General features: G+C 43.4%; 1 long non-coding RNA gene across 1 annotated transcript in view; it reads right to left on the minus strand.

Moving 5' to 3' along the window:
* Nucleotides 1–1132: 1132 nt before the first annotated feature.
* Nucleotides 1133–13574, minus strand: part of LOC114694521 — a 116507-nt gene continuing 104065 nt past the window's right edge. Inside the window, exon 4 of the long non-coding RNA XR_003734714.2 lies at nt 1133–1757. This is a non-coding gene — a long non-coding RNA (uncharacterized LOC114694521). The remainder of the gene's footprint in view (nt 1758–13574) is intronic.

Consider the following 13574-nt stretch of genomic DNA (forward strand, 5'->3'; position numbering starts at 1 on the left):
AATATTACCTGAGAAATGGGAGACAGATGCAAGCAACTTTTGGGAGTCTTGTCAGAGTAGACAGAGACAGTTGGCAGCCTGGACAGTCATCTAAAGTTTTTTTGTAAAGTTAGGGCACCTGTCTTTAGCCCACAGGCCTAGAGTCTCTCAGTCACTTTTCTCTGTATCCTGTAGAATGTCTGGCAGTTTTCTCTGTAAAGCAGGAACCTGAAGGACCATTTTGTCAAGCAAAGTTTAGTAGTCACCTTTTTATGGGTTTTGTATGTCCAGTTGATTAAGCAGTCCAGGCAAGAACAGTTTCTTGTACAAATGGCTATTTTTGTCAAGGTGAAGATAAACTCCATATGGAGTGTTTTGATGCCCATCCTCCTCTCTGAAGTAAATCAGTGCTTTCAGGAGCAGACATGTCTCATTGTCTAGAAAGTCTAAATTTTTAAAACATTTTAAATGTCATATTGTAGGTCTTTGAAGTGTTTGAAGATTACTTATTTATCTGAAATATATCTATATATATCTAGAAAACTTAATTAACATGTTACAAGTTTGACTATCATAGAAGACTAATTATTAATCTGTATTTATTAATTATCCATTACAATTTAAATGAGTTACATAAACATAACTCCTTAAACAAGAGTAGAAATATATACATAGTATAACAAAATTAACTTTAAATTTGTACCAATAAACTAAAATCTATACCAATGTAAAACATTTTAAACAAGTTGTTGATCTTTAAAAGTAGGTTCAATAATCTATCCTTTTATCTTATTATATCTATATTTATCATATATATGTTTATGAAACAACTATAGATCTCATTTTCTTTCTTGAAAAGAGAAACTCCCAGAATGGTCTTGAAGAGAAAATGAGCTTGGTGACCATTAAGAATTCTAACATCCATGGACTGGGTGTGGTGACGCATACCTTCAGTCCCAAAATTTGGGAGACAGAGGCAGGCAGACCTCTGTGAATGTGAGGCCAGCTTGGTCTACCTATAAAGTTCCAAGCCAGCCAGAGCTACATACCCTGTCTCAAAAATAAATAAATAAATAAATAAATAAATAAATAAATAAATAAATAAATAAATAAATAAAATTTCAATCCCCAAAAGGCTGGTGATGTAGTTCCGTCTATGCGGGCCTAGCACTCACCCAGATGTGGATGAAGAATCTTCTGCTCCACCCTTAGGTAAATCATTTCTGAGGATGCTATCCATGGTTTTCATGACCATCCTCAGTCCTGAGAGAGTAAGGACAGGGGGCTCTAGACTTGATGATAGACAAAGAGCCATCAGATTTCCTGGGAAAACCTAATACAAGTAAGATGAGTTGGTCACATGACCTTAGATTCTGCCCAGGAGGCCTTGCCATTTGTCTCACTGGAAGACTTCAAATAAGTCTTAAATTCTTCATGATTAAACTTTTTTCTTTTTATTTTGTTTCATTTGTTTGTTTGTTTTTGAGACAAGGTCTCTCTATGTAGTCCTTGCTGTCCTGGAAATCAATATATAGCCCAGGCTGGCCTTGAACTCACAGAGATGCCTCTGCCACCAGATTGATGTGCTTACAGGCCTGCCCATGATGCCCAGCTCTACTTGAATGTTTTAAACCATCCATCCAAACTGATGCTTGAGTTCCTCTGTTTGCACTCTGACCTGAACGGTGCTCCTTTTCTTTTGTTGCTTAGATGCATGCCACTTTCACTTCTCCACTGCGTTTTCTTCTAAGAAATAGTCTCATTTTGCCCCAACAATTCTGTAAAAGAGAAAAAAAAAACAAAAAAAACTAAAGTTAGGGTAGTTTCCCATTCTACAGAGTCACTAGCAGGATCTCAGAAAGAAGGGATGTTTCAAGGTCATTGGGCGAGTAGGCAGGTGACCGGTCTAGTTCCCTGGCTTGCTGCCCAAGGCACCTTGAACAGACTCCTTAAACTCTGATGTTATTCAGCCTCCCAGGATTTCTTATATCACTTACCTGAGTTCTGGCCTCACTTGATCTTGTCAGAGCAATTTTAGTGTTTCATGGATAACACAAAGTCACAACCACAAAGTGGGCATTGCTCCAATATGACACTGATGGGACTTTAAAGATGGAATAATTGGCTAGTAGATAATGAGCCTGAAAGTGGGTAATAATACTGTGCACTAAGGGGATAATAGTATTGATTCGCCGGCTCAGGCCTGTTGGGAGGATTAGCTCACCGGCAATTGTAGAGATCTTCACCATGAAGGAACATAAATGATAGCACATTTGAGATTTACCTCTGCCCCCTTTGGGCTGACTCCTCTTGGAGTGGGTTAAATGGCCGTCTGGATGTCATGGCAACCAAGGTCAGCCTGATGGAGTCTTTGCTCCTGAATTCTATGTGAAGTTCTATATTTTTAACTCAATCATAAAGCAGACATCTTTCTTGAGAAAAACAACAGTCCAGTGAGAGAGCATTTGGCGTTTAGGTTACTGTTAGGAACGAGGAGCACAGAGAAACTGCTGGATGCCTTCAAAGACTCCAGCTACATCCAGCATTCTTATCTGTAACTCCAGAAAGCATGGACAAAAAAAGTCATCCTAGAACAATTAAAGATAGCCAATAGTAACCCAGACTAGTGGGGGCTGCCGAGAGGCCACGCAGGAGGGACAGATTCTGTGGTTCTGCCTTAGAGTTCCCTTCACTGCCATTGAAAAAAAGGAAAAGAAATCAGCTCCCTCTCACCCTCTTCCTTAGGCAGCTCCCAAGGAAAGGGTTTCCTGGGCTGTTGACACACGTCTTTGCTGCAGTAGTACCCTTCTCAATGCTGTCTCACCAGTGTGCCGACGTTTGTGTGAGCATCGTGTGCTCGCCAAGCAAGCCCTTCTGATTTCTGCCAATATTTGTGCTGAGCCACGCACTCCATCCCAAGTCACTCGTGAAAAATAAACAATGAATGAAGTGATTTATTCAGGCTCACGCAGCTTGAAAGTGACAGCAGCGAGGTTGTCCCAGAGCCTCTGACAGCAAGCCCACAGCTCTGTCTACTCTCCCATTCTGCCCCCCAGGTTGAAATCCAGTCACAAGCCCTGAAGTCCTTATTGCCTGTGTTTTATTTTCTCTGTGCTCTAACCAGCTAAGCTAAGCATGCACTTAGCCGTACAAACCGCTCAAGGAAGGCTGTTGTGGAGGCAGAGGGTCCTTCTGCTGGTGCCCAGGACAACACCGCCTTCCTGTGTCCTGAGAATACCTCTGGGGACACATAAGAATCTTTTGACAGAACAGTGAAGTTCACCTTGCTATTCTAGATGTTTGCATTTCCCTCCCATCCCCTCAATCTCTTCCTCCTCAAGGCATTTGAAAGAGAAAGATTTAAAATTGCTTGGAAATTGAAGCAAGATTGCCTGGTTATTGATTCAAATTCTGCCAGATCTGACTCAGAGCTGTCTCCCTTGTTACTGCCACCAGCCCTGATGGCTAAAGAGGGATTTTGAGGATTTGGCTTGTAATCAAATGACCCAAGAATCCTTCCTGCTTCCCCACTGCAACACAGAGAAATTTAATATTTTCCAGTCCAGCTGAGCTCTCACAGCCAGGATGGTAATTGGGATTTCAATTGGTCCCCCTGCAGTCAAGAATCTTGCTTAACATAATATTTTAGGTTTTTTGCTCTTGGATCTTAACAGAAAACAATAAACAACATTTGAACAGTCACAAGATAATGAGGTGGATTTATCCAGCTACGTGACAGATAAGCACAATGATAGTAGCCCTGGAATCACTGCTACTGGGGCTGTGATAGGGACTATGCTGTGGCAAAGAAATCCTACACTTCGTGTCCTCTTCCCCATAGGAAAAAAACCCTGGGTCTGTTGCATCTTACAAAAGAAAAGGATATTAGGTAAACAATAAGATAACAGTAATAGCAGCCTGCTTGTGTGCTAAAGGGTTTGAGAAATAATCATACAGACCTGAATCTACCTATTTTCTAGGCTTCCTTTAACAAATTTTCTCTGCTTGGTTTCTATGGAAACAGGAGGCTGCATATGAGCTAGATATGCTCAGTAGTCTTTCCTAGCAGATGTGACCATTTCAGATTTCTCTAAGTGATGTCATATTTTAACCACTAAGATTAAAAGAAAAAAATATCCATGCACAATACTCTCTGAAACATTGATGAGGAAGGTCAGTGTTGACATTTGCTATCTACTAGACACTTGCTGTGTTCTGGAACAATATTAAACATTTCCATACCTTAGCTCAGTCCTCCTTGTGGATTTGTTATCTTTAATAATTATTCGGTTACCTTCAGGAAAATAGAAACCTCTTTATGTCTTTCTAATACAGAGCACTGAATACAGTTGTGTATGTGACAGAAATACTGAGAGACCTGAAGCTGTGAGGCAGCTCAGAGAGTAGCAAACCAAGAAGATGCCCTCAGTCCTGAGGCTAGACAGACAATGAGAGAAGATAAAGTTTGTAGTGCCCAAAAGCTGGGACCAACCAAAATCAACTACAACTGCCATGAAGACATCACATAGGAATTGAGACCATGGAGGAGGGCTGTTTGGTAGGCACTGGTGGAGACTACAGCCAGAACACCACAAGAACAAGAAGGAATGCCTGCCATCTCTCTTCCTCCTATCCAAGTCTTTACCAGACCCAATCCTACTTAGCTTATGAGCTCAGGCATTCTCAGGATGGTGTGGCCACAGATCTGGCCCTCCCTTTCTGTTGCCCTCCTACCTTCTGTCAAGACTTCCTATTGGCTAACCCTATATAAGGGTGGTGGTGTTTGTTTTTGCTCCTTTGGGGACCCACCACCCAGCTCCCGAATAAATCATACACAGAGGCTTATTCTTAATTATAAATTCCCGGCCTTAGCTTGGCTTGTTTCTTGCCAGCTTTCCTTAACTTAAATTATCCCAGCTATCTTTTGCCTCTGGGCTTTTCCAGTTCTCTTACTTCTGTAAATCTTACTCTTCTTACTCCATGGCTTGCTGTGTAGCTGGGTGGCTGGTCCCTGGAGCCCTCCTCCTTTTCTGGTTACTTCTTCCTTTTTCCTCCCAGATTTCTCCTATATATTCTCTCTGCCTGCCAGCCCCACCTATCTTTTCTCCTGCCTTAACATTAGCCATTCAATTCTTTATTAGACCATCAGGTATTTTAAACAGGCACAGTAACACAGCTTCACAGAGTTAAACAAATGCAACATAAACAAAAGTAGCACACCTTAAAATACTATTCCTCAACATAAGGGGTCATGTGACAAGAGGTCCAGGGAAATAAACTCTCCCAAGAGAACAGAAAATACTCTGGTTTCTCTTCAGATCGTATAAATCTTTCGCCTTTTACCAAGAGAACAGAAAAACACAGAGATGGACTCACAGACAAACCAGCAGTTGACTCACAGAGTTATACACTGATGTCATAGATGAGAAACTGAGAGCACAAAAAATTAGCAAAGTAATCATGCAAGCATGCATGCCATTAGCCACCTTATGCTACCTCTCTGAGGGAGGCTATTTCTTCATGGCGTTCCTACATTATGTACCCTTCATATAAATAAGCCCAGTTAAACATCAGTGGGAAGAGACTGAAATCTCAAAGCTACCCATCTGTGGGGTTCTAGACATTTATGTGTAGTTATAATCACAAATGATTCATCCTGATGAATGTAATCATAAAGGTATGAAAAGGACCACTGGGTTACTAGTAACATAGATTTGGGAGTTTGGAAGACACAGGGCTGAGGAGAACCTCACCTCCTATCTCATCTGCTGGAGAACTGGACTATAATTCTAATGAGTTAGATTGTTATAAGAGATGGTAGGAGGAAAAGTGTAAACATGGCCAGTTCTTATTTTCTCTTCTCAGGCTTGACCATCTGCTACTGCTAAACTAGTAAGAGGAATCCATAAGGAAAAAGCTAAGATTTCTATGGACTTCATCCTTTCCCTGAACTGGGGTGGGGGAATTCATTGAACTGAGGATACCTTGTCAAAGCATGGAGAGAAATGTTCCATCTGACAGGTACGCTTGACCTCTTTGAAGTCATTAATATTTTAAGACAGTATATAAAGATTTGAGTATAAAGATATTTAGTTACCACCAATGGAGGGGAACATTTTCAGATAAATGGCTGCACTTTTCCCCTCTCAATCAATTCATATTGTATGTGGAGGAACTCCTATTTGGTAAGACCAGCCCTGTCTACATTAGGAGATGGATACACAAGTGTCTTAGTTAGGGTTTCTGTTGCTGTGATGAAACACCATGACCAAAGCAAGTTGGGGAGGAAAAGGTTACATTTCGACACTGTAGTTCATCACTGAAGGAAGCCAGGACAAGAACTCAAACAGGGAAGGAACCTGGGAGCAGGAGCTGATGTAGAGACCATGGAGGAGTGTGACTTCCTGGCTTGCTCCTTTTCATTATAGATCTGCATAAGCATGACCACTAATAATCAAGCAACATATCCAATACCAAGCTATCTAGAAATCTTTTCTGACAAAGTTGTTAATCCAAAATGCTTTAATTTAGCCTCTGGCAGATTTTTTGAAGAAGGGCAAAAAGCAGCCACATTCTTTGCCAGAATATCACAAGAACTGCCTCTAGGCCACATAACTAAAAGTCTTCTCTGAAACCTCCTGAGCCAGGCCCCCACAGTTCAAATCACCCTCAGCACCACTGTCTCCCATGCTCCTATTAGTGTGTTTCATTAAGCTCCACTTGAAGCATTCAACTGCTTTCCTAATCCAAAATCCCAAAGTCCGCATTCTTCCAAACAAAAGCATCAGGCCTATCAAAGCAATACCCTAGTCTCTGGTACCAACTTCTGACTTGTTTCTATTGCTTGAAGAGACACCATGACCATGGCAAGTCTTAGAAATGAAATATTTAATTGGTGATGATTTAGTTTAGAAGTTTAATTCATTATCATCTGGCAGGAAGCATGGCAGCATGCAGACAGACATGGTACTGGAGAAGTAGCTGAAAGGTCTACATCTTTTTTATTTTATAACATAATCCTTTATTGATTTTTTGGGAATTTCACATCATGCACCCCAATCCCGCACATTTTCCAGTCCCTTCATATCTGGCCCTTACCCCTGCAGCATCCCACCAAAAGAACTGGCCCCCCTCTGAAATTAATTAAAAACAAAACAAACAAAAAACACCTCGCTCCTCTGTCTTTCCCACCTTTCCAATACCTTTCCATTTGTCCTAGTGGCATTGGGAGCTGAGGTGTGGCACACAATATACCCTTTTGTCCAGTCAGCCCCACCCACAAATGCTCATTGCAATGAGTCATTGATCTGGTTCAAGGCCTCTGGCCTCTGACACATCTTCATCATTGGACCCTCACCAAAATTCCTCTTGGATATGCTGCTGTTGCTCTGAGTCATGAAGATCTTGTGGCTATCACACGCTCTAGCAGGTCATAGAGGTTAGGGTGGACCAATCCAAGCCCCAGGATGTGAGCCTGGATGGTAGCTGAGCTGGTCAGTCCAGGCCACTGGGACCTCCCTCCTCAGGTAAGAGGCAGAGCCAGCTCTCCCACGCCATTGAGGCCAGATCTCCCATGCCCATGATGAGGGGTTGGGCCATCACTTCCTAGTGCAGGGGCCAGCTCTCCCATAAGGGGTGGGGATAGCCTTCCTGATGTAGTGTCCAGCAAGAGGCAGGGCCAGTGAGGGGTGGGGCCAGCTCAGCACAGCCCTTAGATTTCAACATGCATGGTTCCTATGGCCCCCCTGTGGTAACACGGACCATGAACATTAACACAGACCCCATCTGCAGCAGCATCACTGCAGCAACCCTGGCCCAGGTGACACCATGGCCCTGGGTGGCAGTGCAGGCCACTCAGATCAGCCTGGCCCTGGGGGTAGCATAGCCCTGGGACACCAACATGGCCATAGGTTTCAGCCTAGACTCCAGCATCTGTGTGGCCTTTGGTAGCAAAATGGGCCACAAACATCAACACAGACCCCCGTCTGTGGTAGGACCATGGCCATGATCCTGCAGCCCAAGCATGATGTTACCACAGCCCCCAGTTGGCAGAGCAGACCACTCAAATAGGCATGACCCCAGTGGCAGTGTGGTCCTCGGACAGCAACATGGCCGCCCCTGGTTGGTATCAGGAGCCACCAACACCATCAAAGATCCTGGCTGCGCTAGAGCCACAGACCCAGACATGACCCTCAGCTGTAGCCTGGTCCCGGATGTCACCAGGATACCTTGTGGCAGCACAGGCCAATCAGATCTGTATGGCTACAGCTGCAGCTTGACCCTCAGGTGCCAACATGGCCTCAGGTGGTGGCCCAGACCCTGGGTATTTACCTGGCCTTTGGTGGTAACAGGAGTCATGGATAACAACACTGACCCTGGCTGTAGTAGGGCCATGGACCCAGACATGGCCCTATGCTGAAGCCCAGGCCTGGATGTCATCACGGCGCTGGGTGGCAGCACAGGCCGATCAGATCAGCATGGCCCTAGCGGGCAGCATGGCTCTCAGACACCAACATGGACTCAGGTGTTTGACCAGACCCCAGGCACCTGCATGGCTTTCGGCGGTTACTGAAGCCATGGACATCAACACAGACCCTGGCTGCTGTAGGGCCACGGAGAGTTCTGCATCTTGATCTGCAGGCAGCAGGCAGAAAGAGACCCTTGGCCTGGCTTGAGCACTTGAAACCTCAAAGCCCAGCTCCAATGACACACTTCCTCCAACAAGGCCACACCTCCTAATAGTGCCATTTCCCATAAGTCTATGGGGGCCATTTTCATTCAAACCACCATAAGAATGCTCTGTCTTCCAAAGTTAATAATCTATGAAGGGGACTTTTATCCCACTGAAACCCAAAAACTAATCAGAAAAAGGGGGTTTACCTTTCTCCTTGAAGGTATGGGGCGGTTTGGACTAGCAACCTAACTTTGATTCGAGAAAGCAAGCAACCTCTGGGAACTGAGGTAGACAGCGTACAGTCTTCCTTGTTACCCCTTCACCTACAATGTTCGCCAGAACTACCAGAACTGGAAGTAGCTTTAGTAGAACAGGAATGGATATTTAAGGATGAAGAAGTCTCAAGACACGCTCTCACCATTGATGCAAAACACATTTTAGGACCAGAGTCTTTCCAGATGATTGACTAATGAGGGAGAACCCCACACCACAGCCTCTACCTTCCCCAAGCTTCCTCTAGAGGTAGGCCCAGCTGTGTGGAGCCTGATCTTGCTGAAGTGCTAGGAGAGTTATGAGTGCCAACTTAAGAATGAAAGGTCTTACTCATTCTGAAAGAGAAAAGAGACCATGGTGCAACTTTTCAAAGCTGATAGACGCCACACTTTATAAACCTAGAGGGTAACACTCTTGCTAATGACCTGCCTGATGTCCCTTCATAAAGCATTTCACTCTGTTTTTAATACTTCCAACCATTCCTTCATATGGCAATAATTTTGTGAGGTTTTTTTCTATTAATAAACAGAAAAATAAAAAACACAAAGCCAGCCAAGCCCCTTTATCTACCCTAGCTAGCCAAATTCACTTTCTTATTTTTGACACAGTTCAGAAAAAAATTACAACTTGTTATTTATAGTGAGGTATCCATTTTTAGGGCTGTGGTCAAATATGGAAAATTCTCTCAGGAGTCCCTTTTCCACGTGAGCTAAGAGAGTTCAGAGTACTTTGGATCTTCTTATGATGTGATTAATCTTCAGTTCATTCTGAGAGAACAGTGCCCATCACTTGCTGATGTCCTTGCTTCTTTGCCCAGAGGACAGTGGGAATTTCCCTAGATGCCACAAGTATATCCACTAAACCCAAACTAATGCATCTTCCACTCAACTTCTGCTTAGGAGTACAGTGAATATGCAATGGCCACTACAAAGCCACATAATAGAAATGTCCGTTGAAAAGAGGAAAGTTGATATGAAAAGAGACAGTGGACCTGACTTGAGTGAAAATATTTGTCTTTGGCAATATTCACAAAATACAAGACCATGTAAATACACTGCTGGAGGATTATGCAAGTGAGGAAGCCTGAAGCTTAAATCTAAACTTTCTTAGTTCTGTGATTCATTTGCCTCTGAATTGATCATTGTCATAATTACTGTTGTTGTTGTTGTTGTTGTTGTTGTTGTTGTTGTTGTTATTTCCTGGTAAATTCAGGGTGTACGCAGAACTTGGGACACAATAGACTGTTGGTTGTTTCTCACCATCTTGATCACTACTTCCTGCTCTGAAGGCTTCCTGGAGGAAGTGGGCTTTGGGCTGGGTTTTAGAGACTATTCTTTTACTTTAAACACATAACTATGTCTAGTTTTTTTTTTATTATTATTGGCAAGGGTATATAGCTACAGGTTTTCAGGACATAGAAATCAAGGTGAGGCAGAGGATATTTGATAAATTCATATTTGCTACTATGTTCAGACTAGAAGGAACAGATTTTGATGACTTAGATTATGGTCAAACCAATTTCATTATTGAAAATCTAAGAATGGCAAAGAGATTTTTCTGGTTTTATTCTGGTTTATGATTTGTTTGTTTGTTTGTTTGTTCGTTTGTTTAAAAACAATAAGAAAGAACTACAAACCTATTTATTTAGGGGATTTTAGTTTCTGACCATGTTGGTAAAGTGATCTCTCTACCTATATCAAATTATCCTACAGAAGAAAGCTTTCTGAGTAGATAGACAACATGAAAATCAAAGTCTATCTTCCCCAGGCTAAGGAAAAATAGAGCTCTCTTTCTTCCCTCATGAGAAGTTGGCTAATCTTAACCCACTGAATTGATACAAAGAAGTAGTACCATGGAAGGAAAGTCTAGATTTTCCTATGACAAATTCTAATGAAAGGAAGATCTGGGACAGAGGACAGATTCCTGCTGCAGGTAGCACACAAGGCCCCCCGAAGGCAAACATGCTGCCAAGGCACCCCATAAGCCAGCACTGGTCCCCCCCCCTCACCTAGTCCCAAGCAGACACATCCACAAAGATGCCACCAGTCTTGGTGTGGAAGAAACACATGACCTTGATTGAATTCTGTCCATGACGACAGTGGCAAGTCTGTCAGGTTCCCACGTCCATAAGCCTCCCTGTCTTCCCAGGTCTAAAACTGCCGTGTAATCCAGTGTCTCCGGCTGAGGATGGGAAAGTCCATGTACCATGAAGACAGCTGTTGAAAATCCTTCCTCCACCCTCGGCACTGTAGCTGAGAGTAGGTGACAAGATGGCCTGGCTGGATAGCAGGGCATGAAAACCAGGCTTCTCAGAGCCTCCCCACCACACTCCACAAGTCAAACCACGCCTACCGTCGAGTCTGCGTGCTTTTCTTCCACTCCATTGGCAGAAGCTCACCTCTTACCCATCTACACCACCTATAGGGGTTTCCAGACCTCACCAGAATGGCCGTTTCTTCTTCATGACTTTCCATTTGTTTTTAAGAAATGAATTGCTTTTTACAGTGACCCACAGTCAGTCATGTCTTTGTCCACTCCGCTGATTTCTGTTTCCATCAAATCTGTGCTCTGCAAACACTTACTGGGAATGATAATGTTCATGTCAGTTGACCAGACTTGAAATCACATGGGAGACACACCTCTGGCCGTGCCATTGAAAGAATCTCCAGAGAGTTGCAACAGTAGAGGGAAGATCCGCCCTGAATGTGAGAGGCATCATCCCGCGAGCTGAGGTCCTGGACTGATAAAAGGTGGAAAGGAGGAAGCCAGCCAAGCCTCAGAGTTCATTGACAAAGGACACACGTGACCAGCCGTGTCACACTCCTGCCACCATTCCTTCCCCGCCATGATGAACTACACCTTCAAACTTTGAGCAGAAGTAAACCCATCTTTCCAGTTCACACATTCTGTCAGGTGTTTGGCCGCAACAATGAGAAACGTGATTAATATGATGGATGAATGAACAAATGGCACTTTGGGATCTGGAAAGAAAGTCCAGGCACAGCTCTACAGAAAGTGCATAGGGAGGCTCTGGGGAGCTTGGAGGGGGATCTCCGGATGCAGGATTTCCTGAGCAGTGGAGGCCTTAATAAGACAGGGGGCTGGAAGCACATGCTGACATCTGACAATGCCTAGGCACTCCCGATGAGTAGCCAGGACCCTATGGCTCACAAGGAAGCAACAATTTCATTTAAGAAAGAGGAATTGCTTGTTGGCTTTATTGGGTGCAAAAGACACTAAATTGACTCACATAATGAAGGAATAAATTCCAGAAACCAAACCTCAGAATGGGAAATGAAACCCAGTAAGGAACCAGAACCAGAAATCCTTCTTCTCTTCCCTATTTGTTCTCCTTCTCTCCCTAGTTCCCCAGAGATAAGTATGTCCATTCTCTCTCTCTCTCATTCTCTCTCTCTCTCACTCTCTCTCATTCTCTCTCTCTCTCTCTCCTCTTTCCACCTCATTTTCCCTGTATCTATTTTAATATCATTCTATTTTACATCAGAGAATTTTTCTCCATATACCAGAGAAAATAGCTCCTAGCAACTCTAGACAAATGCTTAATGTTTCAGAACTAAGAAAAACTAGCTTTCTACCTCCAACTGAGAGACTCCACAAGAAGCACCCAATTAAGCCTTGATTCTGTGCACCTCCCTTTAGAGAATCGTTGTGCCCAGGGATGTCACACCAGTCTTGGCCCAACTGTGTGAAAAAGGAAGCCAGACATCATTACTGACAGGTCTGCCAAGACAACGTGGATGTTTGAAACAAGACCTTTGGCAGCTGCCAGCTCAGCAAAGACAAGGGTAATGGGGAAAGAGGTTGCTGGTGGGATCTTGGAAACAACCACAGGTACCACACCAGCATGCGACTGTGGCAAAGAGAAGTCCTCTGAAAGTCTCTGGGCTTCTGTCTCCTAGGTCTGGCCTGTCTCAAATAACTTGAGTTCAACAGCTCCTCTGAATCTTTACTTCTGGCCTGAGAGCGGAGCCTCAGATAGCAGTCCCACTTCCTATGAGTGTTGGCTGTAGGACCCTGAGACCCTGAGCATCCCTATGATGGATGGAAGTTCCCTCTTCCCTGGCCTATCGGGCTCACTTGATCGAGTCCGAGGACTTGATTTTGATTCTTACCTCGGTGTCTGATTTATAAAGTGATGTGCTAATAATCACTCTTTCCCTTCTTAGAGGTCATTGTGAGAATCACGGGTGAGAATGTGTGAAACGGCACAATGCAAACTGTAAAGTACCAGGCAAACCGAATTTTTTATTTTGAAGTTGTTCACCCGTCTTCCCTTCAAGGCTCTCACTAAATTTGTTTTCACCAGCCTCTTCTGTCTGATTAAAAATAAAGTTGTGCTTTCTAATTATTTGCCAAACTAATTGTTGTTCTTTCTAAAACTGATATGCATATATAGTTTTTAAAGTTACAAAGTTGAACAAATATATGATTAAACCTAGTCTCCTAGTTACCATGAAGATGTGAGATATTTCGTTTGATTACATGCTAATTCGAGCTTCTTATACATTGTTGTTGTACGCCACTATTCCATAGTCACAGGAGATTGCTTCTAGATCTGACGTGTCCCCTTAAAACCTCACATCACTGTATCACTGTGTTGTCGATTATTGCAATGAATTTGGCTCCC

Source organism: Peromyscus leucopus, chromosome 5 (genome assembly GCF_004664715.2).
Source record: "Peromyscus leucopus breed LL Stock chromosome 5, UCI_PerLeu_2.1, whole genome shotgun sequence".
NCBI lineage: Eukaryota > Metazoa > Chordata > Mammalia > Rodentia > Cricetidae > Peromyscus > Peromyscus leucopus.